The sequence below is a fragment of the Eulemur rufifrons genome, chromosome 7, assembly GCF_041146395.1.
Source record: "Eulemur rufifrons isolate Redbay chromosome 7, OSU_ERuf_1, whole genome shotgun sequence".
NCBI classification, from domain to species: Eukaryota; Metazoa; Chordata; class Mammalia; order Primates; family Lemuridae; genus Eulemur; species Eulemur rufifrons.
Genome location: NC_090989.1, coordinates 286,711,528 through 286,730,091, shown reverse-complemented (window position 1 = coordinate 286,730,091; position 18,564 = coordinate 286,711,528). Strand labels below are relative to the sequence as shown.

Here is an 18,564-nt window from a genome sequence, read left to right as displayed (position 1 = left end):
GGGCGGGGTCTGCCAGTCACCTCGCGCTGTCCTTGCAGGAACTGCTGCGGGACCCAGGTCCCCCTTCCCTGGGTGGGCTCTGGATCTGGAAATCAGCTTGGGTTAGAAAACTGGGTGTGAAAAAGTCATTTTCCACTTGCCCCCACCAAGGCCACCTCAGGCAGAAGAGCAGTGACGCCCTTTTGCTCTCAGATGTGGGCCCCAAGGTGCCCTCACTCTCCCCAGCACTGCACCACCTTTTCTTCCTTGTCCACGGCCCTACCACCCTGAACGCACCCGGTCTTGGCTGATCTCGGACGCTAGGCAGGGTCAGGCCTGGTTAGCATTGGTGACCCCAGCAACCCCAGCCTGCTGTAAAGGCTGCAGTTGCCCCACCCTGTGGGCGGAAGTCCTGTGCCAACCCCACATCCACAACCCTCACTGCGCTCCCTGACTGCACCTGGACACACACAGGGCTGGTCCTGGGGCAGGACCCCAGGCACAGGCTCTCTGAATCACCTCTCGGTGTCTGGAATGGGTTCTTTGCTCCGACCTGCAGGGCATTCACACTCTGCTTCCCGAGGTCCTGGGTGCTCATTGCCCACAGGACTGGCAAATAGTGGCAAAATACTAGAATTGTCACCAACAGTTACATCTGTAGTCAAGTGTAGGCGGTCAGCAGCTGCTTCTAAGCGTGCTGCAGAACTTGGGGGAACAGGGGAAAGCCCCCAGTTTAGCACCAAAGGTCCCAGGCAAACTGGGACAGTTGCCCTAACAGATGGAGACACTCCTCCAAGACCAAGGAAGCAGGCTGGGGGCGCCCGAGTCCCAGCCCCTCTTGGTCTTCTGCACAGAGGTGCAGAGTCTCCAGGCCCCAAGCAGCCCGGAGAAGGAAATCCCTGCACCTCCGCTGCAGCCAGGCCTCTGGCCCAGGGGGTGTGACCCTCAGTTCTCTTAGGCAAGGGACCTCCAGCCAGCCTGTGGCAGGGATCAGGCCAAAGTTCTGCCCACCCCGCTCCCCGCAAGGATTTCTTTGGCCTGTGCCCCCCTCAGCGAACGCTGCAGATGGAGCAGCCCCTACCAACCAGGGTGGGCTGCACGCTCCCGGGAGGTGGGGGGCACTGTCCCAGGCCAGTGCCTGCCTCACCACCTGAATGACCGCAGGGCCAGCACGGATCCCATCCCCAGGGTACAGGGCTACCAACCTGGCCCTGACTCCAGCCCTGCAACGGGCACACACGTGGGCATTTAGGGCTGCACTGGCTCTTGTCCCCAGCAGTGACAGAACCTGTGATCGAATTTCTCGCCAGACCCGTCCAAGGCACCCAAAGCCCGGGCTCTGTCTCAAGCTCTGGGTGGACTTGGCTGACCCTGAGCAGTCTGATCCCCCGTCACTAGGAAATTTACCTAAAATCAGGAACCTGCTCACCACTTTGAGTCCCCTCAACGTTGGCTAAACTGATAGTAATTGCGTTTAAGAAACGTGTCTGCCTTTACTCTTACCTGAGGCTTTGACATTCCAAGTGTCTGTCCGTTCAGTCGTCAATAGTAGTTATTGCTGCGTCACATTTAGGTGGGTCTAACCCGACATTGAGACCAGACGAGGATCAGGCGAGGGCTGGGTGAGGGCTCAGGCCCAGCTTTGGTTTATGCTGTCCAGGCTTTGAGTCCCAGGCCTCCTTTGGCCTTTTCACGGGTTTCTGTGCCTCAGTTTCCCCACAAGGACGACCAGAATGGCCAGTGCGTGTTAGCGCTGTCCCCGAGGACCACGAGCTTGCGCTGCATGATCTGTGTCGGCCAGCGACATTCAGCGACTCATTACAACGACCCTCACGATGCTGCTCGCGGGCAGTGTCAGGCTTCAGCCGAGTCGCCCATCGGGCGGAGAAGCCGGCAGCCCGCCCTGGACCGTGGGGTGCCCCGTCCCCGCCCGCACTCCCCTCCCGTGTCCCCCCCCCCGCTCCGCCCCCACCGCCGTTGACCAATCATACTCAGCCACGTTGACCAATCTGGACTCAGCCGCCCTGACCAATCAGATTCAGCCACACTGACCAATCAGTACCGAGCCACGTGGACCAGTTAGGACTCAGCCACGTTGACCAAACAGGACTCCCCCACCCTGACTAATCAGATTCAGCCACACTCACCAATCAGGACTCAGCCGCACTCTCCAGAGTCAGCCACACTGACCAATCAGGATTCAGCTGCACTGACCCATCAGGACTCAGCTGCACTGACCCGTCAGATTAAGCTGCATTGACCAATCAGGACTCAGCCGCCCGGACCAATGAGATTCAGCCACGCTAACCGATCGGGACTCAGCCACATTGACCAATCAGGACACAGCCACCCTGACCAATAAGATTCAGCAACACTAACCAATCAGGACTCAGCAGCACTAACCAGATTCAGCCACACTGACCAATCCGGATTCAGCTGCACTGACAAATCAGGACTCAGCCGCACGGACCAATCACATTCAGCTGCACTGACCAATCAAGACTCACCCGCACTGACCAATCAGCGTCAGCCAAATTGACCAATCAGGATTCAGCCACACTGACCAATCAGTCTCAGCCAAATTGACGAATCAGGACTGAGCCAAACTGACCAATCGGACTCAGCCACACTGACCAATAAGGACTCAGCAGCACTGACCAGATTCAGCCACACTGACCAATCAGGATTCAGGTGCACTGACAAATCAGGACTCAGCCGCACTGACCAATCAGTCTCAGCCAAATTGACCAATGAATTTCAGACAAATTGACCAATCAGACTCAGCCACATTGACCAATCAGGACTCAGACACACTGGCCAATCAGACTCAGCCACGTTGACCAATGAGGACTCAGCTGCACTGACCAATCAGACTCAGCCACGTTGACCAACCAGGACTCAGCAGCCAGGACCAATCAGATTCAACCACACTGACCAATCAGGACTCAGCCACATTGAACAAGCAGGACTCAGCCGCCCTGACCAATCGGATTCGGCCACACTGACCAATCAGGACTCAGGGGCGCTGACCAGATTCAGCTGCACTGACAAATCAGGACTCAGCCGCAGTGACCAATCAGATTCGGCCATACTGACCAATCAGGACTCAGGGGTGCTGACCAGATTCAGCTGCACTGACCAATCAGGACTCAGCCACAGTGACCGATCAGCTTCAGCCATATTTACCAAACAGGATTCTGCCGCACTGACCAATCAAGCTCAGCCAAATTGACCAGCCAGACTCTGCCGCGTTGACCAATCAGGACTCAGCCACACTGAGCAATCAGACTCAGCTGCGTTGACCCATCAGGACTCAGCCGCCCTGACCAATCAGATTCGGCCACACTGACCAATCAGGACTCAGGGCGCTGAGCCAAGTTGACCAAGCAGATTTAGCTACCCTGAACAATGAGTATTCAGCAGCACTGTCCAGATTCAGCCACACTGAGCAATCAGGATTCAGCTGCATGGACAAATCAGGACTCAGCCGCAGTGACCAATCAACACTCAACCGCACTGACCAATCAGCGTCAGCCACATTGACCAATCAGGATTCAGCCGCACTGAGCAATCATGCTCAGCCAAATTGACCAACAACACCCAACCACGTTCACCAATCAAGACTGAGCTGCATTGACCAATCAGTATTCAGCTGCACTGACCAATCAGCCCCAGTCATATTGACCAATCAGACTCAGCTGCGTTGACCGATCAGGACTCAGCCACACTGGCCAATCAGACTGAGCCACCTTGACCAATCAGGACTTAGCCACATTGACCAATCAGGACTCAGCTGCCCTGGTCTCAAACTCCTGACCTCGAGCGATCCACCCGCCTCGGCCTCCCAGAGTGGTAGGATTACAGGTGTGAGCCACCGCGCCCGGCCGGGACTCAGCTGCCCTGACCTATCAGATTCAGCCACACTGACCAGATTAAGTACACTGCCAATCAGGATTCAGCTGCACTGGCATATGAGGACTCAGCCGCACTGACCAATCATACTCCGTTGCACTACCAATCAGTACTCAGCTGCGCCGACCAATCAGGACTCATCTGCACTGACCAATCAGACTCTGCTGAATTGAACAATCGGAGTCAGCCTCATTGACCAATCGGAACTCATTCTCACTGCCCAATCTGGACTCAGCCAGGTTGACCAGATTCAGCCGCACTGACTAATCAGGATTCAGCTACACTGACAAATCAGACTCAGCCGAATTGACCAATCGGACTCTGCTTCATTGACCAATCAGAACTCCGTCTCACTGACCAATCAGGATTCAGCTGAACTGACAAATTAGACTCAGCCACACTGACTAATCAGATTGAGCTGCACTGACCAATCAGGACTCAGCTTCACCAATCAGACTCAGCTGCATTAACCAATCAGACTCAGCTGCATTGACCAATGAGATCAGCCACATTGACCAATCAGGACTCAGCCTGACTGACCAATGAGACTCAGCCGCATTGACCAATCAGACTGAGAACATTGACCAATCAGAACTCAGCCGTGTTGACCAATCAGACCAAGACAGTGAATCCCTCATTTGTATAATGAACCTGACTGGAGCCTGGGCGGAAACTTACGCTGTGTGACCTAAGCCTTCCCTGGGCTTTCTGAAATGGCCACCTTATCACACGGAAGGCGGGGTCTCTGGAATGAGTCTCTTTCCTCCAGACTCCTTTTTAGAGAACTTCTGTTCCAGGCACGTGGGACCCGCAGACTTTCCCCCAGCTGTCCATACCCGCAGGCCCTCCCAGCCCTGCCCTGCACCCTCCCCAGACCTCCCTCTCAGGCTGTAGCTCATCCTTGCCCAGACCGCATGGGAGTTACTGGGCTGCATGGTCGCCCTGCCCGGCAGAGGCTGCCCAGCTCCCGCGCATCAAAGGGCCCATCCTCCAGCCGCTTGGGACACTGGGGAGCCACCGCCCCCCAGCTGAGAATACTTGCTCAAGGCCAGGGACCCTGAGTCCCCACTGGGACCGCAGCTGGTGGCCTTTTGCGATACAGCTAGAAAGCTGCCAGCTGTGCCACCTTCCTCTGCCACGTGTCGCCCCTGCCTGCAACCCACACAGCTCCCCACTGCCTCTTGCTGGTGTCCTTGGCTGGACTTTGGAATGTCCCAGGGGCCACTTTTCCTTGCTCCGCAACACCTCTGCTGCAGCCCGCCAGGACCCTGCTTGGCCAGGCCGGCGCTCTAGCATAGGTAGCTTCCTCTCCAGGGGCCTGGGCATCTTGAGGCTGGCAGGCATTGGGCCAGCTCGCAGCCCCGGGCTCGGGGAGTGGGGTGGGCTGTTGGCCTGCTGTGAGCCTAGTGCTTGTACTCCGCGCCTTCCGATGTCAAGGGTGAACTGTCTGCCCTGCGGCCAGCCAATTCCCACTAAGTCCAGACTTAAACCTTTCACTTATGGTCAATTTTAAACAAGGATATCAAGATAATGACAGCTTCGACACACGGGACTGTGTACAAAGGTCTGTTTGTATATCGTCTATAGTACCAAATCGGCTTATAAATAAATGAGTATTTGTAAATTATGCAAATAAGCCCAGATGCTTTTCAAATGCACAGGACTTAGTAATCTTTTGGCAGATGAGACTGGTCTAATATTGGTTTGATGGGAATGGCTAGGTCTTCAGCTAAATATGCATATATTTAACTTTAAGGTTCTTACTTTTGTGATGGTTTCTTGGCATGAAAATTTGGCCTGGGATGATGGCTATATTTGTCTGAGGTCTCATGAAATTTTCCAGGCATAATTGTTAAGAATGAATAAATTGGGTAGATGTGGCTAGGGAAAAAGTTTGTAAATAAATTTTTGATAACGGTTATATTTTATAATATGTTTACTTGGGGAGGTTTCTCAAATATTTTCAGTAAATATACCCTTAGAGTTTTACTAAGTGAAGTTAAATGATGAATATTCATTGAATATATAGATATTATCCAAATAAGATAATTCTAAAACAGTAATTGAACATTAATTCAATAAGAGTTTAGACTCGTATACTTTTGACTTCTTATTTCAAAGAAACAAAAGTTATCTGAGTCTGTTAGTGACCTATGACTCTGTTTAGTGAAGTACTTCAAACCTTTTAACATCTTTGGCAGGTTTTCCTGGGATCAAAATCCTAAATTAAATCTTTTTGACCTAATATTAAGTTTGGGATTTTCCAGTTAGACCCCAGGAGAGCATCAAAGCATGTATAGCTCTTCTTGTGGAGATATTAAATCATTAGGCTAATTTGGTAAATCGTATAGGAAGCATTGCCAAATAAGAAATGATATTTAATTTAGTCATATTTGTGTAAATGTTTTATTAAAATGTATTCCAAAAATATGCGATTCTGAAAATCCTAATGTGATGTGTTATGTGCTATCAGTCATATTATGATTACTATGTTAAACTGTTATATGCCACAGAAATACCTATATTTTCTTGCCAATTGTAAACTCTCATCAGACTTTTGACCATGGCTGTTCTGGGCTTCCACAGTTATTATTTTAAATTCTTCGATGGAAGCATTTTCAATCAGCTATAGTCCAAAATTGTTAATCAAGATTGAGAAAAACAATCTTGATTACATGAAACTAAGTAATTGATAAGAATACTGTTTTAATGCCTTCTTTTAAAATGTTGGTTCTTTACCTAAATGTTTTCCAGAGTCAAGGAAATTTTCTTTCATAAGCTCTGTAGAGTTTGCAACAATTTCATAAAGTATCCTTTTGTGAACAAAGATGAAAGCATTTGCTTTTTCTCCCTACTCGATTCGTTCAAAATTCCGGAACAATTTGTGAACATCGTTATCTTTATTTATATAAGTTCAATAAAAATGTGCTGTCTCTTCACAAGCAGGATACAACTGGAAACGCTGGCCATATTGCCAAGGATTTGACTTAAGTGTCGTATTTAAGACTATGCATAAAATGCCAGTGTTCCCAGCCTTACAGTGAATGAGTAAAAATTGTCACTTCCTGGCAGGTCCGAGAACCTTTAAGACTATAAGTAAAACCTAAAGCCTGCCTTGGTTTGGCTTCCTCCCCTCAGGAAGTTCTAAAATCTGAGATTCCTATATGATCAACGTGGACAGAGAAAATCATGCTTCTAAGGAAAACTAAAGCACAACTGCTAGTAGATTGAAGCCCTGTGCACTATGTTCGAGTCCTTGTTATCTACCTGTAGCCTGGAATGGATCCTAAATCCCCTGATTTCCTGCAATATTTGACTACAACTAAATCCTGCTAAAGTCCCTGGGACCTCTCCCACCAGCAAAGCAGGGATACTCCAGGGCCATTCATGGAACACGACCCCTATCCAGATTAACCAACTAAGAGAATTAAATATTAAGATTGGAGAGGAGTTAGATATGAAGATTGGAGGTGTGGGTGACACTGGGGCTACGCTGTCTATCCTTAGCCCCGGCACACTGTCTCTGTGCCCTCCCTAGGGTTCTGAATTCATCTAGATGGTTGGAGTGGCCAACGAATCTATGACAGTTCCTAAATCTCTACCTATCCTCCAACTAGGACCCCTCCTGACAGCCGTGGCCTTTTGCTTGTCCCGTCAGCCCTCATACATCTCCCGGACAGGGACTTCTTAAAAACCTACCAGGCCCATACGTCCTTCTCCCAACTAGGGGAAATAACGCTTGAGTTATTTTCACTAGGAGACTTTGCCACACAACGGCTTTTACCCAAATTCCCATCCATTCAGTTAGCCTCGCCAACACTACCCACCCTGCTCCATAAGAGCTATGTGGGAGTCTGGGCACAATCCAACACCGAGGAAAACCCTCAGGTTGTGAAGACGACAGTTGTGTACACTCCGGAGGACGCGATTCACCCCAGGAGTCGACCCCAGTGAAGGAGCGAGATGGGGAAGGTTTCTGTGGTCCTGCGTTGGACGAGGTTCTGCTTGGGATGACCGTGTGGTCAGAAACCTTTCCCATGTCGTGAACAGAGCTGCCGAAGCCACCAGGGCACAGCGGCGGTCCCCAGACGCCCTCCCCGGTCGTCGCAGCCCAGCCGCTGTGTGCCTTAGACCAGCCCCGCTGCGCAGGTGGCGTCGCTGCCACTGCCCACACTCCCGCGGCACCTGGGTCACCTGAGAAACCTAAGATCTTGCAGCGGCCACGCTCTGACAGACGCGTCTTCAGAAAGCCTCCCGGCCTGGACTCAATTTCCCGCTCTCAGCTGTTTCCAGGTCCCATCCGCGCCCCACCTCTCAGGCCCTAATGAGCCTCCTCTCATCCGGGCTGGGCTCCGCGTCCTCCCCACCCTGCCTCAGCTGTTCTCACAGGCGCCTGCGGGAGGCCCCAGACCGCCCGGCTGACTCTTCGCAGCCGGACCCGCAGCCCACGCCACCCGAACCGATCTGTATTTCACAGGCGCTTAGGCGCCTTCCCAGGCACACGGCTCATGGCGCTGCCAGGCCCCTGCGCTGCCGCTGGGGTCCCGCGTGGACTAGGGGAACCAGGCCGGCTGCAGCTGCTGCCCCGGACGGGTCCGGCCCAGAGGCAGAATGCGGACAAATGTGTACCTGAAAGCCCATCCTGAGCAGCCGCTGGGTCTGAATTTAACATGGAGCCCCGAGGCCATTTGCTGACTGGAGGCCGCACCCTCACCACAGCACCACACCCGAAGTTCCCCAGAAACCTGAGCCGCGGATCAGGTTTAGCACGTCTGGAGCTCAGCTGCACTGACCAATCAGACTAAGCCACACTGACCAATCACACTCCACTGCATTAACCAATCGGACTCAGCTGCATTGATCAACCAGGACACAGCCACACTGATCAATCAGACTCAGCTGCATAGAGCAATTAGAAGTAAGCCACACTGACCAATCAGCACTCAGCTGCATGGACAAATCAGGACTCAGCTGCATTGACCATTCAAACTCAGCCGCATTGACCAATCAGGACTCAGCTGCACTGACAAAACAGGACTCCGCCATACCAATAAAACTCAGCCGCACTGACCAATCAGCTTCAGCCACATTGACCAATCAAGACTCAGCCGCACTGACCAATCAGGACTCAGCCACACTCCAATCAGACTCAGCTGAATTGACCAATCAGACCCAGCCACACTGACCAATCAAGACTCATCCTCACTGACCAATCAGGACTCAGATGCACTGACCAATCAGACTCAGACGCATTGACCAATCAGGACTCAGCCGCGCTGACCAACCATGATTTAGCCTCAGTGACCAATCAGACTCAACTGCATTGACCAATCAGGACTCAGCCTCACTGACCAATCAGACTCAGCGGCATTGACCAATCCGGATTCAGCCACACTGTCCAATCAGGACTGAGCCTAACTGACCAATCAGACAGCCTCACTGGCCAATCAGGACTCAGCCTCACTGACCAATCAGACTCTACCTCCCTGACCAATCAGGACTCAGCCACACTGACTAATCAGACTCAGCCTCACTGACCAATCAGGACTCAGCTACACTGACCAGTCAGGATGTAGCCTACTGACCAATCAAACTCAGCCGCACTGACCAATCAAACCAAGCCAGTGAATCCCTCATTTGTATAATGAACCTATCTGGACCCTGGGCGGGAACCTCCGCTGTGTGACCTGAGCTCTTCCCTGTGCTCTCTGGAATGGCCACCCTATCACATGGAAGGCGGGGTCTCTGGAATGAGTCTCTTTCCTCCAGACTCCTTTTTAGAGAACTTCTGTTTCCTCCACGCGTGTCTCGCAGACCTTCCCCCCAGCTGTCCATCTTCGCGGGCCTGCCCGCCCCTCCCAGCCCCGCCCTGCACCCTCTCCAGCCCTCCCGCTCAGGCTGCAGCTCATCCTTGCCCAGGCCGAACGGGAGATACTGGAGCCCCGAGGGCACGGACCTCGCTCTCTGGGCAGTGGGCTGCATGGTCGCGGTGCCCAGCAGAGGCTGTCCAGCTCCCGCGCATCAAAGGTCCCCTCCTACAGCCTCCTGGGACACTGGGGAGTCACCGCTGAGAATCCTTGCTCAAGGCTAGGGACCCTGAGTCCCCACTGGGACAGCTGCTGGTGGCTTTTTGCGATTCCGCTTGAAAGCTGCCAGCTGTGCCAGCTTCCTCTGCCACGTGGCTCCCCTGCCTGCAACCCGCACAGCTCCCCACTGCCTCCTGCCAGTGTCATTGGCTGGACTTTGGATCGTAACTTGACAGTGGCCACTTCCCCTTGTTCCCCAGCACCTCTGCTGCTTCCCGCCAGGACCCTGCTTGGCCAGGCCGGTGCTCTAGCATAGGTAGCTTCCTCTCCAGGGGCCTGGGCATCTTGAGGCTGGCAGGCGTCGGGCCAGCTTGCAGCCCCGGGCACATGGGGGGCTGTTGGCCTGCTGTAAGCCTACTGCATGTACTCAGCGCCTTCCGATGTCAAGGGTCAGCTGTCTGCCCTGCGGCCAGCCAATTCCCACTAAGTCCCCGCCTGCCAGGGTCAGAGGCCCCCACGTGTGTCTCGAGCGTCTCCTGAGTTTGGCTTTCGTGTCCCTGGTGGATTTTGAGGTGCTTCGCAAGGTGCTCACAAGTGCTCACAAGCAGGAGCTGTTGATCGCTGCCATATTGCCTCAGCCCCCCGACCCCCAGCAGCTGCCCACTCCAAACAAAATGATAGGGCATGTGGGGGAGGCCCAGGAACACAGGCAGGGCTGGGACCAGGCAGGCGAGGCGCTGAGCTGCGTGGTTGTGTGCCCAAAACAGGAACCAGGTCAAGAGGCCCCTGTTCTGGCATCCGGCTGCTCGATCCCCACATGGCTCCAGTGAGAGGGCCCTGGCACTGCCGCTTGAGGACGGAGCCTGCCCTGGGCCAGGACCCTGGGAGGGGCTCAGCAGGCCCGAGGCTGCAGGCAGCCAAACACCAGGGCCAGGGGCCAGGTGTGCTGTGGGCTGGGTGTTGTCCGACGGGGCTGGTCCTGCCTTGGCTCTGCGGAGGGGAAGGGTGTGAATGGTGCTGCCTCTCGAGGGAGAGGCTGAACAGACGTCCAGGCGTTGCTGAGGCCGAGCATGACCGACTGCCCACTGCCAGCAGCCCCAGGCCACCTGGAATGAAACTCCAAACCCCAGAGCCCCCTGGTGGGGGAGAGGGGTGAACGCTGAGGGAGGAGTCGGACCATGCAGGAGGGACAGAGAGGGGCCTGCAGGGCCTGGGGGCCAGGCAGAAGCCCCTTAGCCCCTGCACAGTCCCATACCTGTGGATTGGGCACAGGGAGCTGCCCAGGAGCCCTGTGTCCCCAAGACTCCTGCACCCCACAGCCACACCCCACCCCGCTGCCAAGTCAGCGTCCTGACACCCTCGTGGCCCAAAGCAGTAGCCCAGGGCCTGGTCAGCCAGAGAGGCTTCCAGGAGGGAGAGCTGCCCCCTCCCCACCCCACTGCTGCAGAGGGCGGAGGGGTAGGACAGGTGTGGACACAGGTCCCCCAGCTCCCGTCTCTGGGCTTCCCTTTGAGGCTTGGTCCCACCAGGGCCTGCCCCACACCTGGCTGTGTAGATCCCGCTGGTTCAGGAAGGCCCTGGGACTTTCTACCAGGTTCACATGGTTGGGGAGGACAGTGGGGCTCCGTGACCATCCTTTGGTCAAACTGAGTCAGTTCCATCCACGGAGCTCCAGGGCAGGTGGCACTCCCAAGATGTTATGTGGTGTCGCTGTGCCACCCAGGTGGCCACACCTCCTACTTGCCCCCTCCCTTCTCTGCGTGTGTGTCCATCTCCGCCGCTTTGTCTCCCCTGCTCTCTGTCTCTCCCTGTCTCTGTCTCCCTCACTCTCTTGTCTCTGTCTCAGGAGGAGCAAGGCAGCCACAGAGTCCAGAAACTGACGGGCAGGGAGTGGGCCTGGCCCAGCCAGCTCAGGTGTGAGCAGAGGGCAGGGGAATGGGCACGCTTGAGAGCCGGCCTCCTGCGGGGACCTCTGAGCTCCCAGCTGTGCACAGGGACCCTGGGCAGGGAGCTGAGCAGGGCAATTGGGGACCTGGCCCTCCGGTGAACACCCCTAGCAAATGCTCGTGCCACTGGTAGAGCTGGTGTGATAGCGCCCCCCAAATTCGCGTCCACCAGGAACCACAGAATAGGAACTCATTTTAAAATAGGGTCTTTGTAGAAGTAATTAAGTTAAGCATCTTGAGATGGGGACCCCTAAATCCAGTGACAAGTGTCCTTATAACAGACACCCCAGGAGGAGGCCCCATAAGGACAGAGCAGAGGAAGAGCTGGCGGCCACAAGCCCAGGATGCAGGGAGCCACCAGACGCTGGAGACAAGGAAGGATCCTTCCCTGGAGCCTCCAGGGGGCACATGGCCCTGGACGTCTGGCCTGCTGGCCGGAAGACAGGAAGCTCCTGTTGTTTAAGCCACCCGGTTTTCCAAACACAACTTCTGTGAAGAAGTTCGTTCACTGATGGCGAATTGGTCCTTAAAAATTGGAAGGTAAATGCGTGGACGTTGTCCAGGTCTTGTCAATGGACCAAGAGCCCAGAGCAGGGTCAAAGGGCACACTGGTCAGGTGGCCATGGCTGGTGAAGGGCCACTAATTCCCAAACCAGGATCTAATTTTCCTAGCTGAGCAAGGCCCTATGCCACTATTTTAGTTGGTTTTCTAAGTGCAGACTGAGCTGACTGCCTGCTAGGAAATGACACACCTGCCATCTAAAATCAATTCTGTTCCCAGTCAGGACTGGTCTTTATGAGCTGGCTGATCCTGGCGTGGCACCGAGGCCGTCCGGGAGCGCGGCCGGGCTTTCCGGTGGTGCTGCACAGCTGGCCTGGTTCTCCTCTGGGCAGGGGACTCACTTAGTTCCCTGGATGGCAACTGCCTGCCTGCCTGCCTGCCTGCCCTGGAATAATTCTGCTCCAGCAGCCGAGGCCACCTCTAGCTGTGATTCTATTGATAAAAATCACTGAATTTATGTCAAGAGCATTTGTACTCATTTTGAAAAATGGACCAGTGAGCCACCTTTTGACTAAAATGGTAAAAGGAACACAACCAGGGTGATCTTTTCACTACCTGGTTTATATCGTCAGTACTAACTTCCAGAAGGCAACTGCCCAGTGTTCCGTGGGCCATAAAGAAAGCACAGCCAGCCACAACAGACATAAAAAGAAACTGAGTCACAGGACTGGTCCGGTGTGACCCCACCCGCACGCTCTCCTGCTCTGTGCCTTACCTGTGCTCTGGAGGGGACTTCTCAGAGCAGCAAGAGTTAGGGTCAGTCTGGGCAGCGGCTGCAGAAGCAGACCCCAGAGGGGCTGAGAGGAAGCTGAGGCCCAGCCGCTGTGGGGGCCACGCTGCCCCCAGGTTCCTGAGGTGTCAGTGCTGGTCCTCGCAGGTGGCACGGCCTGTTGGACGCCAGCACCCCTCACCCCTTCTCTGGTTCAGCATCCGATGTCCTCTGCTGCCTTTGTGGGTTTCGAGCGCGGGGCCTGAGGCCATGGTGCCATCTGCAGACAGGTCTTTGCGCTCTCTCCCTGCTCCGTCCCATCTGTGTGGCTGCCTAGTGATGTTAACTGGTACTCCTGGGCGTCCCGGGTGCCCGGGCATCTGTGGGCTGGATAACAGGCCAGTGAGGACATCCTTGGTGGGCAACTCGAGTGCTGGAACATTCCACCTTCCCATCCTGATGCTCCCTCGCAGGGACAGGGCACTGCCATGTGACCTGGCAGGGTCTCCTCTCGGTCCCCACAACCTGAGAAGGAGCGGCTGTCCTCACTTTCTCACCTTAGGTCTGGGTGCAGGTGGCTCCAGCGGTCACCCCTGCCGTGAGCCTGTTCTCAGCCCCAAGTGCGGTTCCTGGAGACTGAGGGCGCCAGGCGGCTGGGTGCCAGGAGGCCTCTGTGGGCCAGAGAAGCCCTGTGCATCCATATCTCCTTCCGAGGGGCTGGGGATGGAAGATGCCCACCAGCCGCCCCTGCCGCAGGCCCTGCCTTCCTGCCTTCCTCAGTTTCTCTTCCTGGAAGGCTCCTTGCCCGGACTCCTCTCTCCCGCCTGTCCTGTCCCGTCCACTGTCCACCCCTGGTCTCCAAGCGGGTCCGAGGCCACACCTGGTTCTGGCGAGCAGTGGGGTCCCGGGGTGTGCTCCCTGGTGAGGGCTGTCGTTGGGAGTGTGTAGATGTCCTGGGGACACCTGCTCAGGACACCAGCTCCGCCCTTTTCCTCTCACTTCCTCGGGAAAGGTGAAGGAGACCTGGGGGGCTTCAGCCTCCAGGTTGCCCAACGAAGGGCAGGCACACCCGGCACCCTCACGGAGCTGGGGCCTCACTGGGGTCAGAGACCCCGTCCCAGCGACCTTCTGGGCCAGCGAGCAGCCTGAGGCTGGGCCCCTGGGCTGGTCTAGAGCTCAGCAGCCTGGCTGTGCCTGGCCGCCTGAGTAGCCTGTGCCCGCAGTGTGCGGGGACAGCGCTGTGGCTCACAGTGGCTCGAGCTTCTGTGGCTCCCGCTGGGTGTGCCCAGGAGGCACCAACAGCCAGTGCCACTTGGTGCCGCCCTGGGAAGCTCTCCCTGTCTGGGGCAGTGGCCGTAGCCATGACAAGTGGCCACTCACATGTAGTGTCCCGAGGAGAGGCGGAGGAGTGCCCTGCTGTGACTGGAAACATGAACAATGGCTCCAGGGCCACTGCGCTCAGCTGGGCTCGGACAGAAGAGCTGAGAACGCCGGTGTGGGGAGCTTGGTGCCGCCCGGGGCGCCCACAGCCTCTGAACAGCCTTTGTTCCCCTGGGCCTGTTCACTTGGGCCCTGGGGACCCGGGAAGCTCTGGGCTCCGGGACGCAGCAAGGGGAGGCGAGCTCTTCAGGGATGCCGGCCACTTCCTCCCACCAAGGGCAGTAGGGAGCCTCCCTTCCCCAACTCCAGACTGCTGTGGTCTTTCCATTTCACTGTCCCCAGCCCTCACTGTGACCACCAGGGGTCTCGAGAGCCCCAGCAGCCTGGGCCCAAGCGCGGCTGGCAGGTGCCTCAGTGAGCAGAAGGCCCTCCCCTTGCCCCAGGGCCTGGCCTCCCTCTCGGGCGCTGCAGCTGGCTTTGGACATAGCGGGGGGGCTGTTCCCCTCCTGCCCCCTTGTCCTCTCCCCCGCCCCCTGTCAGCTTCCAGGCCCCGCCTTAAGCCGCCACCACCCCGCAGGGTAAGTCCTGCCAGACCATCACCTTCCAGCAGTTCCAGGAGGCGCTGGAGGAGCTCGGAAAGAAGCAGTTCAAAGAGAGGAGCGCCTGGGAGGCGGTCCGCGAGGTGCACTGGCTGGTTGAGGGCAAGGCGCTGGTCATCGCAGGCGGGAGTGCAGTGGCACGAACACAGATCACTGCCACCTTGAACTTCCAGGCTGAAGCAATCCTCAGCCTCCCAAGTAGCTGGGACTACAGGCATGAGCCACCACTGCCAAATAATTTTTTGTGTGTGTGTACAGATGGGTCCTCGCTATATTACCCCGGCTAGCCTTGAAACTCCTGGGCTCCAGGGAGCCTCCTGCCTTGGCCTCCCAAAGTGTTGGGATCATAGGCATGAGCCAACATGCCCAGCCCAGCATAAGAATTATTTTGAGCTGATTATTTTGAGACACTGCAGACACAGGAGAAGCTCTGAAAACAGGTCAGAAGTTATCTTTTTGTCAGGGAAATTTACGTCTGTGAAGGAGACCTATTTCCATTTGTAAAGGTGTCTCCCTCTCATAGCAACAAGAGAAGGATGAGTAAATCATGAGGGATTCTTAGCAATGCGGAAGGCACCACTTAAGTCTGAACAACAATGCTTGCTCTTGCTTACCTTGCTTTTCCTGGTTAGCTCCCCACTACTGACCCCAACCACACCCATTCTTTCTTTGTTTCACTTGAAGGTAGTGTGTAAGCCTGAACTCAGAGCCACCTCTTGGAGATTTACTCATTTTTCCTGGCTGTTTCCTCCCATGCATACATAAAGAAAGCATTACTAAATTATACTAGTGAAAGCATGGTAATGTAAATTCAAATAAAACCCTAAGCCCCATGCCAACTGAATGGACCCCTCTTAGCCAAGCAAACCTCAGAGAAACCTTACAACTGAGTTCCAGGAGTTTAGATACAATTGACAAGTACCTATGTTAAAAAACAAAAAACAAAAAACAAAAAAAACAGAGATCATAAGACTAAAAAAACAGAATCCTTGTGACCATAATATACTAAATTATTAACAGGACCCAATCCCAACTCTAACAGCAACCCTAACTCTAAAAACCCTAACCCCTAACCACAGCTTTTGCCACTAAGATCAGGGACAAAGCAAACATGTTCACTTTCACCTCTGCATGCAACATTATACTGAACAACAAATCTGGAGGTATGACATTACCTGATGTCAAATTATACTACAAGGCTATAGTAACCAAAACACCGTGGTCCTGGTGTAGAAAACTGTGACTAATCCAAGAGAACAAAATAGAGAACCCAGACATAAAACCATCTACCTAGCACCAACTGATTTTTGACAAAGCAGAAAACATACACTGAGGAAAGGAAGCCCTATTCAATGAATAGTGCTGGAAACATTGGATATCCCTATGAAGAAGAAAGAAACAGGATCGCTCTCTCACTAAATACAAAAATCAATTCAAGATGGATTGAAGACTTAAATGAAAAAGCATGAAACCATAAAAATTCTAGAAAAAAAGGAGGAAAACCATTTTAGGCATCAGCCACGTCAAAGAATTTATGACTAACACCCCAAAGACAAACAGCAACAACAAAAATAAATCAATGGGACTTAATTAAATTAGAAGGCTTCTGCATAGCAAAGGAAATAACACAGTGAATACACAACCTACAGAATAGGACAAAATATTTGCAACTATGCATCTGACAAAAGATGATATCCAGAATATGCAAAGACCCAAACAAATCAGCAAGAAAAAAATAACACCCTCATCAAAAAGTGGACAAAAGACCAGAACAGAAGTTTCTGAAAAGAAGATAGACAAATTGCCAAAAAACATGAAAAACTGCTAAACATCTTTAATCACAGAGAAATGCAAATTAAAACTACAGTAAGATACTATCTCACCCCAATCAGAATAGCCATTATTAAATAGACAAAAAACAACAGATGCTGCCACAGAAGCATAGAGAAAGGAGCGCCGATACTCTGCTGGGTCTGCAAACTAGTAGAACCTCTATGGAAAACATTATGGGCAATCCTCAAAGAAAGAAATGTAGACCTACCATTCAATCCAGCAAGCCCACTCCTGGGTAACTACCCAAAGGAAATGAAGTCATTTTATCCAAAAGACACCTGCACTCGAATGTTTAGCACAGCACACTTCACCATTGCAAAGATGTGGCATCAACCTAAGTGCCATTCAATTCATAAGGGGACAAAAATCTGTGCGCGTGTGTGTGTAGACACATACATGTATAAATATCATGGTGTACCACTCAGCCATAAAAAGGAATGAAATACCAGCCTGAGCAAGAGCGAGACCCAGTCTCTAAAAAAATAAAAAAATTAGCCAGGCATGGTGGTACATACCTGTAGTCCCAGCTACTCAGGAGGCTGAGACAGGAGGATCACTTGAGCCCAGAATGTGAGGTTGGAGTGAGCTATGATCATGCCACTGCCCTCTATCCCGGCCACCAGAGGGAGACCCTGTCTCTAAAAACAAAAGGGAATGAAATAATGTCATTTGCAGCAATGTGGGGAGAATTTGAGACCATTACCCTAAGTGAACTACCTCGGGAATGGAAAACCAAACATCGTATGTTCCCACAAATAAGTGGGAGCTACTACATGGATACACAGAGGCACATGGCAATATAAAGGACATGAAAACCTAGAAGGAGGAGGAATGGACAGTGGGTGTAGGATAAAAACTTGCCCACATGAACACTATATTCTGATGACGGACACACCAACACCTCTGACTTCAGCACTACACAAGATAGCCATGTAACAAAAATACTTGTACCACCTTAATTAGTATTTTGAAAGAAAAAAATAAGATTGCACTGAAAGTTCTATACAGAACAATTAAAGAAGAACGGGAAATAAAAGGCATCCATATGTGAAAGGAAAGTAAATCTATTCAGATTCCAAATCACATCACCTTAAATATAGAAAATCCCAAAGAATTCAAAAAAATTATTTGAACCAGCAAACAAAAATGGATAAGTAACAGAACAACATTTCAATACACAGAAATCCATTTTATTCCTGTACTCCGGTAATCAAGAACGTGGAAATAAAATTAAGACAAAAATTCCATTTGAATTATATCAACAAAAATAACCCACTTGGGAAAAAAATTAACAAAGGTACAAGACCTGTACGTGGAAAATTACAAAACATTATTGAAAAAAGCTAAAGAAAATCTAAACAAATGTCAAGACACTTCACGTTCATCGACTGGAGACTTAATATGTTTCAAGATGGCCATACACACAGGTGATCTCAAACCCAATGCAATCCCTACAAAAATCCAAAAAGGCCTCTCAGCAGAAGTGGGCAAACTGATCCTAACGTTCTAATGGAATTTTAAGGGAACACAAATAACCAAAACCTTCTTGAAAAACAAAGACAAACTTGGAAGTTCACACTTCCCAATTTTAAATCTTAAATTTTACTACAAAGCAACA

At 52.8% G+C, this 18,564-nt stretch overlaps 2 long non-coding RNA genes across 7 annotated transcripts in view; one reads left to right on the top strand and one right to left on the bottom strand.

The window, feature by feature from the left end:
- LOC138388605 (uncharacterized) overlaps positions 1–18,564 on the bottom strand; it is a 203,298-nt gene that overhangs the window by 109,670 nt on the left and 75,064 nt on the right. The gene's annotated exons all lie outside the window — the stretch shown is intronic.
- LOC138388608 (uncharacterized) overlaps positions 1–18,564 on the top strand; it is a 215,466-nt gene that overhangs the window by 182,127 nt on the left and 14,775 nt on the right. The window lies entirely within an intron of this gene.